Source organism: Ranitomeya imitator, chromosome 2, assembly GCF_032444005.1.
Source record: "Ranitomeya imitator isolate aRanImi1 chromosome 2, aRanImi1.pri, whole genome shotgun sequence".
In the NCBI taxonomy this organism is placed as follows: Eukaryota; Metazoa; Chordata; class Amphibia; order Anura; family Dendrobatidae; genus Ranitomeya; species Ranitomeya imitator.
This window is the reverse complement of record NC_091283.1, coordinates 385517239-385536750: the sequence shown is the minus strand read 5'-3', so window position 1 is coordinate 385536750 and position 19512 is coordinate 385517239. Positions and strand designations below refer to the sequence as shown.

General features: G+C 45.2%; 2 protein-coding genes across 2 annotated transcripts in view; both read right to left on the bottom strand.

The window, feature by feature from the left end:
* The window catches only part of LOC138664103 (oocyte zinc finger protein XlCOF6-like), a 248716-nt gene that overhangs the window by 81902 nt on the left and 147302 nt on the right, over positions 1 to 19512 (bottom strand). The gene's annotated exons all lie outside the window — the stretch shown is intronic.
* The window catches only part of LOC138664099 (zinc finger protein 665-like), a 356580-nt gene that overhangs the window by 316041 nt on the left and 21027 nt on the right, over positions 1 to 19512 (bottom strand). The window lies entirely within an intron of this gene.

The following is a 19512-nucleotide window of genomic DNA, read 5'->3' as shown; positions in this document are numbered from 1 at the left end:
ATAACCAGAAAACTGGGGGAGATCCAGACAACATTTAATGTCTAATAATAATCTTTATTTTTATATAGCGCTAACATATTCCGCAGCGCTTTACAGGTTGCACACATTATCATCACTGTCCCCATTATTGGGGCTCACAATCTAAATTCCCTATCAGTATGCCTTTGGATTGTGGGAGGAAACCGGAGCACCCGGAGGAAACCCACGCAAACACGGAGAGAGCATACAAACTCTTTGCAGATGTTGCCCTTGGTGGGCCCTTGGTGGGCTGCAAGGCTGCAGTGCTAACCACTGCGCCACCGTGCTGCCCGAACAGCTTTACCCTGTCATCTCCACCAAGTATAAAACACACACTGAATGGCCACATTATTAGAGAGAATCGGCTGTGGAGGATATCCACTAAATAAAACATAACCTTTAATGAAAAAATGCTAAAAAAAATGCGCACCCAACAGGACACAAACAACGAATAAAGTGCTCAGGTGAACCAGTGCTCAATATAAAAACAAAATGGTTTGATCTCACCCAAGCTGCCGGACACCGTATACTTCCAAACGACACAAAAGAGATCCAGGGTTTGTAAAGCAGAGACAGGGTTGAGGTTCAAATATCTACCCTGTAGCCCCTGTGTAACTCCTGTCCTGACAAGGACAGGCCCCAAATGGACCTCACTATAGGGGACCAACACACCCAATGTATATAAAGGCAGAGTCCTTAATCCTTTAAAGTCCAAATTCTTCCTCCCTACGCGTTTCAACTCCGGTCATGGAGCATCATCAGGGGAGTCACATAGAAGGAGGTGCCAACAGGCACATAAATTGTCAGAAAAAGTTTGTGCAAAGTAAGGGGCCTGCAGTGGCTAGGTCTCCCAAACTGGAAGCGACCGTCTGTGTCCACAGTCTCTGGTAGACTACAGCCCATTACCAAAGAGTCTCCCTATATATCCAAAGGCCCCTCCCCCTAATCAGCAATGTCTGGAGTTTGAGAAAACTCGGAGCGGACCATGGCCACATAGTGCACAATATGTTATAGGTACAAAGATTCAGATCGTGGTCAAAGGTGTCACATGACAATTATGCCCAAGAGATATTAACAGTGCCTATATCTTAATAAAAAGTATGCAAAATCATATATACAAAAACACATAGTGCTGCTACAGGTATTAATGCAAGACAAGCACTCATGGAGATATATGAGACATGCCGGCATCATTATATGTGAAATGCGGTGCATGCCCCTATGTACAAACGTATATGGCGCGGTCAGAAGCGTCATGCAGTGGTACGCTCAAAAACCATACATCATGCCAAAACATAAAAACGGGGTATGCTAAACACAGGTGCACACCCCCAAATGCAATTGGGGCATAAGAATGTTACAAGTGGCCGTCAGATGGAGTACCATCATACTACTCACCATGTGTATGTGCATGGTTACCGGACTGTAAACACTGACACATGGGGGACGCGAACACCGGAGGTAGCAGCGCCCTCTTGTAAACGTCACGTCCTGGTCGGCGCTTACATATTACCTAGGTGAATGCGTTCCAAAATTGAAACGCAAGCCGACTACCTCATCCACAGCCGCGAGGCGCTGGTTAGCGCAAGTTTTAGTGGGGGCATCCGGAATGTAACGGAGCCCTAGACAAGACCTAGATCTAAGCCCACGGGGTGCACATATATGGTAAATAAACAAGTAGGTGGAGATGATTTGTGAGTCCAGACAGGAGGAGGGCTAGAGACTTGTGAGCCCTAGACAAGACCTAAATCTCAGCCTACGGGGTGCATATACATGATAAATAGACAAGTAGGCGGAGATGACTTGTGAGTCCAGACAGGGGGAGGGCTAGAGACTTGTGAGCCCTAGACAAGACCTAAATCTAAGCCTACGGGGTGCACATATATGATAAATAGACAAGTAGGCGGAGATGACTTGTGAGTCCAGACAGGGGGAGGGCTAGAGGCTTGTGAGCCCTAGACAAGACCAAAATCTAAGCCTACGGGGTGCACATATATGATAAATAGACAAGTAGGCGGAGATGACTTGTGAGTCCAGACAGGGGGAGGGCTAGAGACTCTCGCGGAAAACGCCAACGGGTAAAATACCTCTCCTGCTATAGTAAGGGCTGACACAATATACCATATGACGACTATGTGAAGTGTATATAAAAATGGATGCACATAAGAAAAGAAGAACAAAGATAGCCCAATCTAGATCAAACGGTGTCACATGCTAAAGTCACAACGACATCTGTTACGTAGTTACCTAGATGGCTACGAAGGATAAAGCAGTGGCCAATTCCCAAACAGATCCAAATGGATCATAACGATTCTTGCTTTCTTTGGCGCAGTAAACCAGTTGAGAACCCATCAAACAGAACTGCTATTAATTACATAAACCGACACAATAAGTATACATAATCATAAAAAGAACAGGGAGGGAATAGGAAAGGAAATGTGGTAGGCATGCGGAGAAAGGGGGGGGGGAAGCATCTATAAGAAACAACTATAGTTAAGCTGTTCATTCAAGCCACGGGGTTGGCATGTGTCCAGGAGGAAGATCCATCTCGCTTCTCTCTGTAGAAGCATTTTATCCAGGTCACCCCCCCTGACTGGAGGGTGCACCTTATCAATCCCCATAAATCGCAGGACCCTAGGATCACCCCCATGCATATCATTGACGTGTTTAGCGATCGGGGTGTCCCTCTTATTTCGTACATCCCCCAGATGTTCCCCTACTCGTAGTCTGAATTCTCTGATGGTTTTACCAATATAGGTGACGCCACAGGCACATCTAACCCTATATATGATTCCTGTAGTTCTACAGTTAATGAAATCCCTGATGGTAGAAGTCTGCTGTGTATTCTCATCAAGGAATTCTTTTCCAGTAAGAATGAAATCACACGCCACACAGGTTCCACATTTAAAGCAACCTGCTGGTCTTTGGGGAAGCCATGTCTCCTTTCTTGGTGTAGTAAAGTGGCTATGCATGAGTCTGTCTCCCAGAGTTCTGCCCCTCCGATAGGTAATGTTCGGTTCCCTGCCAATAATGTCATTTAAATCCCCGTCCATCCCCAAAATCCCCCAATGTTTTCTCAGAATGTCCCTAACGGGTCCTGCCCCATTGTTGTAGGTACAGATAACCCTAGTCTCTTTGGGAGTCTCTTCCTCTCTATTTACGGGCAACAGCAAAGTCCCCCTCTCACGTGCATTCGCATGGCGAAATGCTTCTCTGAGAATCCAGTCCGGATAGCCTCTAGCTAGGAACCTCTGCCGAAGATCATCCGCTTTGGCTTTGAAATCCCTTTGGCTAGGGCAATTGCGGTGCAGCCTAAGGTACTGGCCCTTGGGGATTCCCTTTTTCAGGGAGAAGGGGTGGTGCCTATTCCACCTTAACAAGGAGTTGGTTGCAGTTGGTTTCCTGTACACAGTAGTTTCCAGACATTCCCCTCCCCTAGATTTTGAGATGAGAATGTCCAGAAAAGGTAGTTTTTCCTCCTGTATTTCAAAAGTGAAGCTGAGACCAATTTCATTATTGTTGAGGGATGCCACAAAATTACCAAAGGCCTCCTTTGTGCCCCTGCACAGTATAAAAATGTCATCTATATACCTGACCCAAAGATCCACAAGGGCCAGAAAGTTCTCATGAGTCTCAGAAAAGGCAATACTGTCCTCCCACCAGCCCAGGAACAAGTTTGCGTAAGTTAGCGCACATAGACTGCCCATGGCAGTGACCCTGAGCTGGTGGAGGATCCTGCCATCAAAGCAAAAAAAGTTGTTGTTAAGTACAAATTCAAGGAGGGAGATAATGAACTCGTTATGGGCCCTGAACTGGCACCCCCTTGTGTTCAAAAAGTGTCGCACCCCCCGAATCCCAGAAGCATTTTTTCATTAAAGGTTATGTTTTATTTAGTGGATATCCTCCACAGCTGATTCTGTCTTGAGCCAGAGGGTACGTGTATGGTGTGACTATTGCACACTATTGCTTCTCTCCACATTATTAGAGACATCCGCGTTGTCTTTTCAGATCCTCAGCAATTCAGATTGTTGGCCCATCCGCAAATAAAATGGAGATACTGATATGTTGTGAATAGTCTATTTCATCTAATCCTGAAGATGCGCTATAGGATTAAAGCATGAGGACTATGAAGTCCAGGGAAGCAACAAAAACTCTCTAATGTTCCTAGAATCAATCCTTGAATAGTGGATCATTGTGTCATGGTGCATTGTCCTTCTACCGTACTCGCACGAGTCTCACATGTCAATGTATTTCTATGCAGAAGCACACTCCGATCCCGAGTGCCAGCGGCAGTGCCGGGTATTGACATTCGAGACTCAAGCGAGTTTCTCGCATGTCTGACCCAGGCCTAACTCTGACCCTGACACACCCAAACCCTTTACTGCAGGGCTTTTAACCAAAGAACCTGAAGCCTCCTAACTTGATTGAATTCAGATGGGGTGACCCGCCAGAAGGCAGTGGACCTGCCGTAGGACTAGCCGTACCGTTCGGAACACCAGAACAATGATCGGGAGAAGACTGGCATTGGTAATCACCAATAACAATTGAACCGGGAGAAAGGATCTCCCATGGATGAGGAAGGAGCTCAGAGACTACACTATGAAAGCCTGTTTGACCTGCAGAAAACGAGGAGTGAAGGAAACTGCCTCTATTGCCATCACCATTTTTCCTCAGAATCCTCCTAGCAAATCGAATGGAATGAGGGGATGAGTGATCAAGTGCGCAAGCTCCCTGTTGAAGGGCCACGGCCTTGTCTCAAGGGAGAATTACCAACCTCCTGGAAGTGTCCAGGATCATCCTCAAAAAGGATATCTGCTGGGCTGGAAATCAGAAAAACTTGTCTAAGTTTAGCTGACAGCCCAGGTGAGAGGGTATCGCAAGTGATATGGACGACTCAGCGCAGTCCTGGAAGAGCGGCTAGAAAGTCGACCAGATAGGGCAGGACCACCATGCCTCTGGGTGCAAGAGGAACATGACAGCCGCCATGACCCTTGCGAACACTTTGGATGCGGTAGCAAGGCCGAAGGGAAAGGTCGTGACTTAAATGCTGTTTGCCAATGGAAAAGCGAAGGAATTTTTGAAGAGGGGAAAAATAGGAATGTGAAGGTAAGCATATCGATTGTAGATGGATGCCAGAAACTCCACCTTTTTCTGATGAAGTAATGGCTGAGTGGAGGAACTCCATCGGAAGAAGGAGGAATCTGTCAAGCTTGTTAGAAGTTTGAGGTCCAGGATCGTTCTTACCTTTCGGTCCCCTTTTTGGAACCAAGATCCCTTAGCTCTAGACTGTCCTGGACAACTTTTCCACTGCTGGTAGGTCTATAGGAAACATGCGATCCTTTGTTCCTGCATGGGGAACGCTCCCAACTTCTCACCTAATAACCGACCACTCTGGTAAGGGAGTGATTTCAGAGGTTTTTGAATGAGGTATAATGCCCTTCTGAGTGTAACGGCATTTGCTGCTGACAGCGTAGTGCAACTAGCCGCATCCAAGAAGCATGAACCACATAGTCTCCCGCTCAAGAAATTTGATTGGCCAGATGTACTGTCTAAGGGAAAAGGTTACTGTTGTGAATCAAAGTAGTTAAGGTCTCTGACCAGGAGACCATTGCATGCGGTGGCTAAGGGAGGGTAGAGCACTGAACCCAATGCTGCAAGCTCATTACTGACTGTGTACCTTACCAGTCGTGTTATGGCTCTTCCTAGTGGAATTTCCCCCTCACATTCATGATTTACCCCGTGTGCTGCCCTCTGCTCCTTTGGGCACATTTGTGCCGCATTGCTGCATGTCTCTCTCGTATTTTACTCTATATCTGTTTGCTATTTATATTAAAATAATAAACTATATTTGATATTCTGGACTAAAAAACTGTTGCTGGTGCTTTTGTAGGGATACTGGTAGGTATACCACGGGAGATTCTACCCAGTTAAGCTGCCAAGTTGCAGAATGCTCGGCTGCATCCAGCAGGTCAGGAAAAAGCCGATTCTTGCTATCGCCGCTCTCTTTTGACGGCGCAGAGTTAAAATGATGAACCCTCGATCCACCATTCTCTTAACAGGGAAGTGGAGAGGGATCGTCTGCCTTCTTGCATCATCGGCTAAATAGTGGTGATGCAGAGGGGGGTGCTCGGATGCCAAAAAGGGTGCCTCTGTACATCCACAGAGTTCAGATCCCCAGGTGGACAGGGCTTGTTGTCCTGCGATAGGCTTGGCTGCAGAAGAGGATACATGGAGGCGACACTCCATGTGCTCGTCTGCTGATGGTGTGGGGAGATTGGTGCCCTTTAAAGGACCCATTGCCCCTATAGTTGTCATAGGGAGTATACGTGGATAGGACATCCCACGTGTTTGCATATTGGCTGAAAAAGGATTGGAGATTGGTTGATGATATACAGTAAATAGTTGAATCCATCCTTTTCTGAACCTCTGGCAAGTCCAGATCTAAGGCAATATCCGATCCATATTGAAGCTTCCGTTTTCTAGACGCCTGTACATTTCTAGACGCCTGTACGTTTCTAGAATACTTTCGGCCCCTGCTAGCCGACGGCTCCCATGTAGGAGAGGGACCATCTATATCGGTCATGCGAGCACTCCGAGTCACAAAGGGTTTACGGAGGATTCAATCTCTTGGCCAGAGAAGCCATGGATTGCGGTCAGTGACGAAGCCCACTCAGGGGAACTAGGTATTCTGGGATAAGCTGGGATCAGCGGTGGAGGGCTCTTGAGCATGCTGGTCATGTGCCTTTAAGACCAAGGAATACTTGTCATGTGCCTTTAAGACCAGGAAATACTGGTCATGTGCCTTTAAAGGGAACCTGTCACCTGAATTTGGCGGGACCGGTTTTGGGTCATATGGGCGGTCATTTGGGTCAGATTGCCTTGCGCAGGCATGTACTACAGAGGACAGAGAATGAACTTCAATCCAATATTGCAGCCAGCAGGTAAGGAAAGGGTGAATCAAACACCCGAAAACTCCGCCCATATGACCCAAAACCGGTCCCGCCAGATTCAGGTGACATGGTCATGTGTTGTGGATTCTGTTTTTGGGCTCCCTCTGGTGGTTACAGATGGTACTGGGTGACTTGTGTTCTCTGCGGTCTCTGGTGTCCACCTGTTCTATCATGATATGGGAGTTTCCTATTTAACCTGGCTTTCTTGTCATTTCCTCGCCGGCGATCAATGTAATCAGTGTGTCTTGTTACCTCTGCTTTCCGCTTCTGTAATCATCAGGACAAGCTAAGTTTTTGATTTTCCTGTTCCACGTTTTGCTTTATTTTTGTTTTAGTCCAGCTTGCAGTTATGTGATTCCTTGTTGCTGGTTGCTCTAGTGGGCTGATATTACTCCTCATGTTCCATGAGTTGGCACATGAGTTCAGGTAATTTCAGGATGGTTTTTTGTAGGGTTTTTCGCTGACCGCGCAGTTCACTTTTGTATCCTCTGCTATCTAGTTTTAGCGGGCCTCATTTTGCTGAATCTGTTTTCATTACTACGTATGTGCTTTCCTCTCATTTCACCGTCATTACATGTGGGGGGCTGCTATTTCTGTGGGGTGTTTCTCTGGAGGCAAGAGAGGTCTTTGTTTCTTCTAATAGGGGAAGCTAGTCCTTCGGCTGGCGCGAGACGTCTAGAATCATCGTAGGCACGTTCCCCGGCTACTGCTAGTGTTGTGAATTAGGTTCAGGATCGCGGTCAGCTCAGTTTCCATCACCCTAGAGCTTGTTCTGTTTTTTTGTGTGCTTGTCCTTTTGTGATTCCCTGCCATTGGGATCATGACAGTCATGTGCCTTTAAGACCAGGGCATACTGGTCATATGCCTTTAAGACCAGGGAATACTGGTCATGTGCCCTTAAGTACAGGGGGAAAATGCAGGGGGAGAGAGCAGTACTTCCCTACCTGGGCACTGATGTTGCAGCATCGTTCTGCCTCTTTAATGCATAACCGTCACCCCTGTGTGAGTCGGCCGGGCGGACCAAGATGGCCACCGGGAGTTGCAGAGGTGGTAAAGTCTCGCAGGGAGCGAGAGGCGCTAATTCGGGGGGGGGGAAGCCACAGTCACGATGTGAGCAAAGCCTCGTGACTTCCATGAATAGGCCCAAACCAGGGCCTAAATTTCTGCAGCTGGCGGGAGCAATACCAAGGGTAGACGTGAGAGGCGTTGGAGTGGCCGAGAAAAGCGAGCGCTCCCGTGTCAGGAGAGAAGCGCCAGAAAACTGGGCGGAGCCTCCTTAGCAAGCCATAGTGCAGGCGCGGCATCCGGGATGAGGCCTACACATCGGCCGAAGCTGGGGGCTAAATTTTTGCAGCCGGCCGGAACATTACCTCAGGGAGGTGGGCCACAGGGAATCCATGGCTGCCTGTCAGCATGTGAATATCCCACTGCATCGGCGACTGGATCCACTCACCATCGGTGCGCATCCTGGCATGGAGCCGCCACGGATGGCTGGGTTTCAGCGCAGAGGAAAGCGCGCACTCTACTGTTCTGCTGCCGGTCAGGTATTGTGGTGTGGACGGTGCTGGGATAAAGGGGTGAACCTCAATCCACGACAACTTGGTTAGGGAGGTGGAGAGGATGAGGATACATGGAGGTGACACTCCATGTGTTCATCTGTTGATAGCCTGTTGATGGTTCGGGGAGATCGGAACCTTGAAAAGATCGGTCGCCTCATTCGTCCGTAGAAAAATTAAAAATCAAATAGGTAAAGTGTAAAAATTGAAAAGTAAAATTATAAGAGATTTGGGTCTGAATAGCAGACCCATCCGTGTGCCACCTACGGACACTAAGCAAGAACTGGGTCTCTGAGAGTCAGCAGGAGGCTGTATACTGCAGAGGAGGAGCTAACTTTCTTTGTATCACTTAGTGTCAGCCTCCTAGTGGCAGCAGCATTCACCCACGGTCTGTGTCCCTCAATGAGGAGAAGGAGAAAATGCGCTGCCCTTACTTTACCTCCAGAAGCCTTAAAGGGAACCTGTCACCCCCAAAATGGTTTAGGCTTGTGGTTAGGGTTATGGTTAGGGGTGTGCTGGGGTTAGGGTTGTGGTTAGGGTTGGAATTAGGGTTACGGGTGTGTTGGGGTTAGGGTTGTGGTTAGGGGTGTGTTGGGGTTAGGGTTGTGATTAGGGTTATGGCTAGAGTTGGGATTAGTGTTAGGGGTGTGTTGGAGTTAGAATTGAGGAGATTCCACTGTTCAGGCACATCAGGGGTCTCCAAACTCGACATGGCGCCACCACTGATTCTAGCCAATTTTGCGTTCAAAAAGTCAAACGGTGCTCCCTCCCTTCTGAGCCCCGACGAGCACCCAAACAGCGGTTTATCCAAACATATGGTGCATAAGTGTACTCAGCAAAAATTGCACAACAACTTTGGGGGTCTAATTTCACCTGTTACCCTTGGGAAAATAAAAAATTTGGGGCTAAAAAATGTTTTTGGGGGAAAAAAATGATTTTTTATTTTCACGGCTCTGCGTTATAACATTCTGTGAAGCACTTGGGGGTTCAAAGTGCTCACCACAAATCTAGATAAGTTCCTTGGGAGGTCTAGTTTCCAAAATGGCATTACTTCTGGGGGGTTTCTACTGTTTAGGCACATCAGGGGCTCTGCAAAAGCAACGTGACACCCGCATACCATTCCATCAAAGTCTGCATTTCAAAACATCACTACTTCATTTCCAAGCCCCGACGTGTGGTCAAACAGTGGTTCCCCCCACATATGGGGTATCAGCGCACTCAGGACAAGCTGGGCAACAACTTTTGGGATCCAATTTATCCTGTTACCCTTGTGAAAATAAAAAAATTGCTTACTAAAAAATAATTTTTGAGGAAAGAAAAATGATTTTTTAGTTTCATGGCTCTGCGTTATAAACTTCTGTGAAGCACTTGGGGGTTCAAAGTGCTCACCACACATCTAGATAAGTTCCTTGGGGGTCTAGTTTCCAAAATGGGGTCACATGTGGGGGAGCTCCAATGTTTAGGCACACAGGCTCTCCAAACGCGACATGGTGTCCGCTAACGATTGGAGCTAATTTTTCATTCAAAAATCAAATGGCGCTCCTTCCCTTCCGGGCTTTGCCATGTGCCCAAACAGTGGTTTACTCTCACATGTGAGGTATCGGTGTACTCAGGAGAAGTTGCCAAACAAATTTTGGGATCACATTTATCCTGTTGTCCATGTGAAAATGAAAAAATTGAGGCTAAAAGAATTTTTTTGTAAAAAAAAAAAAAGTACCTGGGAGTTGAAAGTGCTCACTATGCATCTAAATAAGTTTATTGAGGGGTCTAGTTTCCAACATGGTGTCACTTGTGGGGGAGCTCCAATCTTTAGGCACACGGGGGCTCTCCAAAAGCGACATGGTGTCCGCTAAAGATTGGAGCCAATTTTTCATTCAAAAAGTCAAATGGCGCTTCTTCCCTTCCGAGCCCTGTAGTGCGCCCAAACAGTGGTTCCCCCCACATATGGGGTATCAGCGTACTCAGGACAAATTGTACAATAACTTTCAGGGTCCAGTTTCTCCTTTGACCCTTGGGAAAATAAAAAAAATTGTTGCTAAATAATAATTTTTGTGACTAAAAAGTTAAATGTTAATTTTTTCCTTCCATGTTGCTTTTGCTGTTGTGAAGCACCTGAAGGGTTAATAAACTTCTTGAATGTGGTTTTGGGCACCTGGAGGGGTGCAGTTTTTAGAATGGTGTCACTTTTGGGTATTTTCAGCCATATAGACCCCTCAAACTGACTTCAAATGTGAGGTGGTCCCTAAAAAAATGGTTTTGTAAATTTTGCTGTAAAAATGAGAAATCGCTGGTCAAATTTTAACCCTTATAGCTTCCTAGCAAAAAAATTTTTTTTTCCAAAATTGTGCTGATGTAAAGTAGACATGTGGGTAATGTTATTTATTAACTATTTTGTGTCACATAACTCTCTGGCTTAATAGAATAAAAATTCAAAATGTGAAAATTACCAAATTTTCGCCAAATTTCCATTTTTTTTTCACAAATAAAACGCAAAAATTATCAACCTAAATTTACCATTAACATGAAGCCCAATATGTCATAAAACAAACCCTCTTAGATCCACTAAGATCCATCGAAGCATTCCTGAGTTATTACCTCATAAATGGACACTGGTCAGAATTGCAACAAATGGCCAGGTCATTAAGGTCAAAATAGGCTGGGTCATGAAGGGGTTAATGTCCAACTCACAGCATTACACAGTACATGATATCCTCCGAATCCCAGCCTGGAACCATATCCTCCAATTTGCAGCCAATAAACACTCCAGTCCAACTCCAAGACCAGTTGACGTGGGCGACTGAACTGCTGTGTACGCTGTGGGTGCCAGGCATCTCAGCTCCCCTGGCTGTTTGGCTCCGCTTGCCTCTGTTGCCTCACACAGGTGGAGCTCTGTAGAGCCGACTGTTCTGCTCCAGGCTGACACTAAGGCCGGGATCACACATGCGAGAAACACGTCTGTGTCTCGCATGTGAAATCCAAGGTCTGGCGCCGGCACTCCAGAGAGGAGCATGTGGCCGCATAGCAACACATGGAGCCGCACGCTCCGCTCCCAAGTGCCGGCGCCAGAGCTTGGATTTCACATGCGAGACACGGACGTGTTTCTCGCATGTGTGATCCCGGCCTAACGCTGACCCTGACACACCCAAACCCTTTCCTGCAGGGCTTTTAACCAAAGAACGAGTAGCCTTCGGCCACATAGAAAACCAGGCCAGGAAGGAAACAGACTGCCACACTACCATCCTCTAGTCAGTTTCAAAACAAAAGCTCAGAAGGTTTTCTCAAATCTGCCCTGGACAAAAAGCTTGTCCAAGACTAACACTCACTTTTAGTTTTCATTGCAATCACAGCTACGCCTGTGACTGCAATGCACTCCCATGGCCTCAATGTGGCTCCTTTTGCATCCTGGGGGGAAAAAACAACAACTGTAGTAGGAATTAAAACTTAACCTTTATTAGGAACGAGATAAAAATACTCAAAAACAACAACAAATAATGTCACCCCAAAACAGACAAAACTATAATGGTATTAAATGATGTAACCTGTCAGGTGAAACATCACTTATGGGTGATACCAATATAGACTATTAGTGAGGATAGTCATAATAAAGTGTAAAATATACTGCCCCACGTTCTCAAGATACCTCTGGTGAATGACACAAGCACATGAGTGCAAAAAATGTTAAGCCAGGTAACCTTGTATGTATAGGTATTGGCAGGTATCAAAAAAACAAAAGATGAACAGGCGGGAGGGGGGTAAGACAAATACGGTAGAAATCATATACAGTGCCAGAGTAACATGGAGGGTGGCAGGTTCTTTTGTCCTCTATCATAGCACTCGTGCACTTTAGCTCCCAGGCAGGCAAGTCCCCTGATGATACGGCCTGCGAAGAAACGCGTCGGGACATTCTTATAGGGAGAGTGCAGGGCATGATTTTTGCTCAGGGGTAGCTGTGGACTGCCCTTGTAAGGGCGGGAGCTCGGGGACATAGGTTTATGGTTAGCCCTCTTAGGGATCGACAGGGTATTGTCTCCTTACATCGCTGCCTCATGGATCTTTCCTCCTCAGCGAATTATGGGCTACACTGACCTGAGTCACGGCAATTGGTGAGATCATTCCTGTTTTAAACATTGGTACTGTATATGATTTCTACCGTATTTGTCTTACCCCCCTCCCGCCTGTTCATCTTTTGTTTTTTTGATACCTGCCAATACCTATACATACAAGGTTACCTGGCTTAACATTTTTTGCACTCATGTGCTTGTGTCATTCACCAGAGGTATCTTGAGAACGTGGGGCAGTATATTTTACACTTTATTATGACTGTCCTCACTAATAGTCTATATTGGTATTAACCATAAGTGATGTTTCACCTGACAGGTTACATCATTTAATACCATTATAGTTTCGTCTGTTTTGGGGTGACATTATTTGTTGTTGTTTTTGAGTATTTTTATCTCGTTCCTAATAAAGGTTAAGTTTTAATTCCTACTATAGCTGTGTTCCTATAATATTGGTGGGATTCTGTCGGATTTTTCCAATTAGACTGATTTAGCTTTGCTTTTTTCAGAAAAAACAACAACTCTCACATGTAACACTGGTCACTGCCTCAGATAGTATTGATATCTTCCTCAACAAATCATGTATGTCCTGTGGATCCCCTTTCATTTCATTTTTTTCCCTCAATCATAATGTTCTCAGTATTAATAATTTTGAGAAGAAAAACTAAAGAGGTTTAGAGTTTTTCAAAATTTCACTGACAACCATGCCTAGGTGAAGTGCTCAAAATTCCCATTCTGATGTGGTTTCAGACTGAAAAATTATCACTTTATTTTTTATTACACTGCAATATATTCTAATGGTACAACTTCCCACCTCTGATTGCTGTCTCATCTCCTGCAATATATTCTAATGGTACAACTTCTCACCTCTGATTGCTGTCTCATCTCCTGCAATATATTCTAATGGTACAACTTCCCACCTCTGATTGCTGTCTCATCCCCTGCAATATATTCTAATGGTACAACTTCCCACCTCTGATTGCTGTCTCATCTCCTGTAATATATTCTAATGGTACAACTTCTCACCTCTGATTGCTGTCTCATCTCCTGCAATATATTCTAATGGTACAACTTCTCACCTCTGATTGATGTCTCATCTCCTGCAATATATTCTAATGGTACAACTTCTCACCTCTGATTGCTGTCTCATCCCCTGCAATATATTCTAATGGTACAACTTCTCACCTCTGATTGCTGTCTCCTCACCTGCAATATATTCTAATGGTACAACTTCCCACCTCTGATTGTTGTCTCATCTCCTGCAATATGTTCTAATGGTACAACTTCCCACCTCTGATTGCTGTCTCATCTCCTGCAATATATTCTAATGGTACAACTTCCCACCTCTGATTGCTGTCTCATCTCCTGCAATATATTCTAATGGTACAACTTCTCACCTCTGATTGCTGTCTCATCCCCTGCAATATATTCTAATGGTACAACTTCTCACCTCTGATTGCTGTCTCCTCACCTGCAATATATTCTAATGGTACAACGTCTCACCTCTGATTGCTGTCTCATCCCCTGCAATATATTCTAATGGTACAACTTCCCACCTCTGATTGTTGTCTCATCTCCTGCAATATGTTCTAATGGTACAACTTCCCACCTCTGATTGCTGTCTCATCTCCTGCAATATATTCTAATGGTACAACTTCCCACCTCTGATTGCTGTCTCATCTCCTGCAATATATTCTAATGATACAACTTCCCACCTCTGATTGCTGTCTCCTCACCTGCAATATATTCTAATGGTACAACTTCCCACCTCTGATTGCTGTCTCATCTCCTGCAATATATTCTAATGGTACAACTTCTCACCTCTGATTGCTGTCTCATCTCCTGCAATATATTCTAATGGTACAACTTCTCACCTCTGATTGCTGTCTCATCTCCTGCAATATATTCTAATGGTACAACTTCTCACCTCTGATTGCTGTCTCATCTCCTGCAATATATTCTAATGGTACAACTTCTCACCTCTGATTGCTGTCTCATCTCCTGCAATATATTCTAATGGTACAACTTCTCACCTCTGATTGCTGTCTCATCTCCTGCAATATATTCTAATGGTACAACTTCCCACCTCTGATTGCTGTCTCATCTCCTGCAATATGTTCTAATGGTACAACTTCCCACCTCTGATTGCTGTCTCATCTCCTGCAATATGTTCTAATGGTACAACTTCCCACCTCTGATTGCTGTCTCATCTCCTGCAATATATTCTAATGATACAACTTCCCACCTCTGATTGCTGTCTCCTCACCTGCAATATATTCTAATGGTACAACTTCCCACCTCTGATTGCTGTCTCATCTCCTGCAATATATTCTAATGGTACAACTTCTCACCTCTGATTGCTGTCTCATCTCCTGCAATATATTCTAATGGTACAACTTCTCACCTCTGATTGCTGTCTCATCTCCTGCAATATATTCTAATGGTACAACTTCTCACCTCTGATTGCTGTCTCATCTCCTGCAATACATTCTAATGGTACAACTTCCCACCTCTGATTGCTGTCTCATCTCCTGCAATATATTCTAATGGTACAACTTCCCACCTCTGATTGCTGTCTCATCTCCTGCAATATATTCTAATGGTACAACTTCTCACCTCTGATTGCTGTCTCATCTCCTGCAATATATTCTAATGGTATAACTTCTCACCTCTGATTGCTGTCTCATCTCCTGCAATATATTCTAATGGTACAACTTCTCACCTCTGATTGCTGTCTCATCTCCTGCAATATATTCTAATGGTACAACTTCCCACCTCTGATTGCTGTCTCATCTCCTGCAATATGTTCTAATGATACAACTTCCCACCTCTGATTGTTGTCTCATCTCCTGCAATATATTCTAATGGTACAACTTCCCACCTCTGATTGATGTCTCATCTCCTGCAATATATTCTAATGGTACAACTTCTCACCTCTGATTGATGTCTTATCTCCTGCAATATATTCTAATGGTACAACTTCCCACCTCTGATTGCTGTCTCATCTCCTGCAATATATTCTAATGGTACAACTTCTCACCTCTGATTGCTGTCTCATCTCCTGCAATATATTCTAATGGTACAACTTCTCACCTCTGATTGCTGTCTCATCTCCTGCAATATATTCTAATGGTACAACTTCTCACCTCTGATTGCTGTCTCATCTCCTGCAATATATTCTAATGGTACAACTTCTCACCTCTGATTGCTGTCTCATCTCCTGCAATATATTCTAATGGTACAACTTCCCACCTCTGATTGCTGTCTCATCTCCTGCAATATGTTCTAATGGTACAACTTCCCACCTCTGATTGTTGTCTCATCTCCTGCAATATATTCTAATGGTACAACTTCCCACCTCTGATTGATGTCTCATCTCCTGCAATATATTCTAATGGTACAACTTCTCACCTCTGATTGATGTCTTATCTCCTGCAATATATTCTAATGGTACAACTTCCCACCTCTGATTGCTGTCTCATCTCCTGCAATATATTCTAATGGTACAACTTCCCACCTCTGATTGCTGTCTCATCTCCTGCAATATATTCTAATGGTACAACTTCCCACCTCTGATTGCTGTCTCATCTCCTACAATATATTCTAATGGTACAACTTCCCACCTCTGATTGCTGTCTCATCTCCTGCAATATATTCTAATGATACAACTTCCCACCTCTGATTGCTGTCTCATCTCCTGCAATATATTCTAATGGTACAACTTCTCACCTCTGATTGATGTCTTATCTCCTGCAATATATTCTAATGGTACAACTTCTCACCTCTGATTGATGTCTCATCTCCTGCAATATATTCTAATGGTACAACTTCCCACCTCTGATTGCTGTCTCATCTCCTGCAATATATTCTAATGGTACAACTTCCCACCTCTGATTGCTGTCTCATCTCCTGCAATATATTCTAATGGTACAACTTCTCACCTCTGATTGCTGTCTCATCCCCTGCAATATATTCTAATGATACAACTTCCCACCTCTGATTGTTGTCTCATCCCCTGCAATATATTCTAATGGTACAACTTCCCACCTGATTGCTGTCTCATCTCCTGCAATATATTCTAATGGTACAACTTCCCACCTCTGATTGCTGTCTCCTCACCTGCAATATATTCTAATGGTACAACTTCCCACCTCTGATTGCTGTCTCATCTCCTGCAATATATTCTAATGGTACAACTTCTCACCTCTGATTGCTGTCTCATCTCCTGCAATATGTTCTAATGATACAACTTCCCACCTCTGATTGATGTCTCATCTCCTGCAATATATTCTAATGGTACAACTTCCCACCTCTGATTGCTGTCTCCTCACCTGCAATATATTCTAATGGTACAACTTCCCACCTCTGATTGCTGTCTCATCTCCTGCAATATATTCTAATGGTACAACTTCTCACCTCTGATTGCTGTCTCATCTCCTGCAATATATTCTAATGGTACAACTTCCCACCTCTGATTGCTGTCTCATCTCCTGCAATATATTCTAATGGTACAACTTCCCACCTCTGATTGATGTCTCATCTCCTGTAATATATTCTAATGGTACAACTTCCCACCTCTGATTGATGTCTCATCTCCTGTAATATATTCTAATGGTACAACTTCTCACCTCTGATTGCTGTCTCATCTCCTGCAATATATTCTAATGGTACAACTTCCCACCTCTGATTGATGTCTCATCTCCTGCAATATATTCTAATGGTACAACTTCCCACCTCTGATTGCTGTCTCATCTCCTGCAATATATTCTAATGGTACAACTTCTCACCTCTGATTGTTGTCTCATCTCCTGCAATATATTCTAATGGTACAACTTCCCACCTCTGATTGTTGTCTCATCTCCTGTAATATATTCTAATGGTACAACTTCCCACCTCTGATTGCTGTCTCATCTCCTGCAATATATTCTAATGGTACAACTTCTCACCTCTGATTGTTGTCTCATCTCCTGCAATATATTCTAATGGTACAACTTCCCACCTCTGATTGCTGTCTCATCTCCTGCAATATATTCTAATGGTATATAATTCCAGCTACTGCACACAATTCCTGCATGAGTTCCGCAAATGTTATTCATCTTAGCTGCATAGATAATGGTATTTAGTTATTACAACTTACTCTGTTTGTCCTCTTATGCTATGAGGTGAACTACCGTATTTTTCGGACTATAAGACGCACCGGACCATAAGACGCACCCCAAATTTGGGGTGAAAATTGCAGAAAAAAAGATTTTTTATAACATGGGGGTCCGTCTTATTGTCCGAATTTACAGTATCTTATGGCGGTGGCAGAGCAGGGTCACAGGAGGCAAGGTGGGGTGATGCTGGGATGAGGAGGTGCTGGGATGAGAAGGTGCTGGGATGAGAAGGTGCTGGGATGAGAAGGTGCTGGGATCAGGAGGTGCTGGGATCAGGAGGTGCTGGGATCAGGAGGTGCTGGGATGAGAAGGTGCTAGGATCAGGAGGTGCTGGGATCAGGAGGTGCTGGGATCAGGAGGTGCAGTGAGAGGTATGGCGTGAGAGGGGTCCCTGGCGTACCATGCAGGCTTACCTAGGTGGCAGAGGTGCGGTGGCAGAGGTCCGGTGGCAGAGGTGCGGTGGCGGGGGTGTGGCAGCAGAGGAGGCGCAGGAAGCGGGGTCCCTTTCCCCGGTATGGTGATGCAGCAGGCCCGGTATGCAGCAGAGCCGGGTGAATCCTCTTGTTATCGGTGGGCGCGGCCATCTTCCTGAGGCCGCGCGTGTGCAGATGAAGCGCTCTGCTCCCGGGGCTTCAGGAAAATGGCCGCGGGAGGCCGCGCGTGCGCAGATGGAGATCGCGGCGGCCATTTTCCTGAAGCCCCGGGAAGCAGAGCGCTCCATCTGCGCACGCGCGGCCTCCGGAAAATGGCCGCCACCACCGATAACAAGAGGATTCACCCGGCTCTGCTGCATACCGGGCCTGCTGCATCACCATACCGGGGAAAGGGACCCCGCTTCCTGCGCCTCCTCTGCCTCCACACCCCCGCCACCGGACCTCTGCCACCGCACCTCTGCCACCTAGGTAAGCCTGCATTGCGACTATTAGACGCACCCCCCATTTTCCCCCCTTTTTTGGGGGGGAAAAAGTGCGTCTTTTAGTCCGAAAAATACGGTAACTTCTCAAAATGGTTTATGTTCAATGTAGGCCTGGACATTTGTTTATCTGTTCACTACATTTATTGTGTCCTGCTGTCTCAACTTAGTCTCATTGATTGCTAACGAGAGAAAAAAAAGTAAGATCTAAGAACTAGTCTCCTATATATTCATACATAGCCTGGGGAGGCATTTATGCGGGGGGCATTTATGCACATTTAATCGAAGTACATTTTATCAAAGTACTGGCAGACAATTAAATAAATCTATTCCCTGTACATTTAGAACACAACAAATATTCACCATATGCATTTGTAGAATCTATATCCTGGCTGCTGCATTCAGTCACATTCACTGCCCTTGCATTAACTCCTTACACCCCATCCATATCGGCCCCTCTGTCCTTTCCTCTCCTATGTATAGCACTCACACTCTGTTCACATTGCTAAACAGAGCAGATCCACTCATTCCCACCATCCAACAAATGACACGCTCTCACAAATCACCTAACCATCTGCTTACTCTTTCTATCCTCCTTCTCCTAGTCACAGGAGACATCTCTCCCCAACATCGGCCCCCCCATGTTATAGCAAGTCAAACCTCCCAACTGCTATACTCAGAAACCCCTCTAACCTTATTAATATCCCATGCATGCCTTCTGCCTCTTTCAATTGTGCCCTTTGGAATTCTCGTTCTGTGTGTAATAAACTTCCCTTCATCCATGAAGTTTCCTACCGCGCTACTCCAGGTGCGCCAAACGCCTGTGGAGAAAATCTAATCTACCCAAAGATTTCATCCATG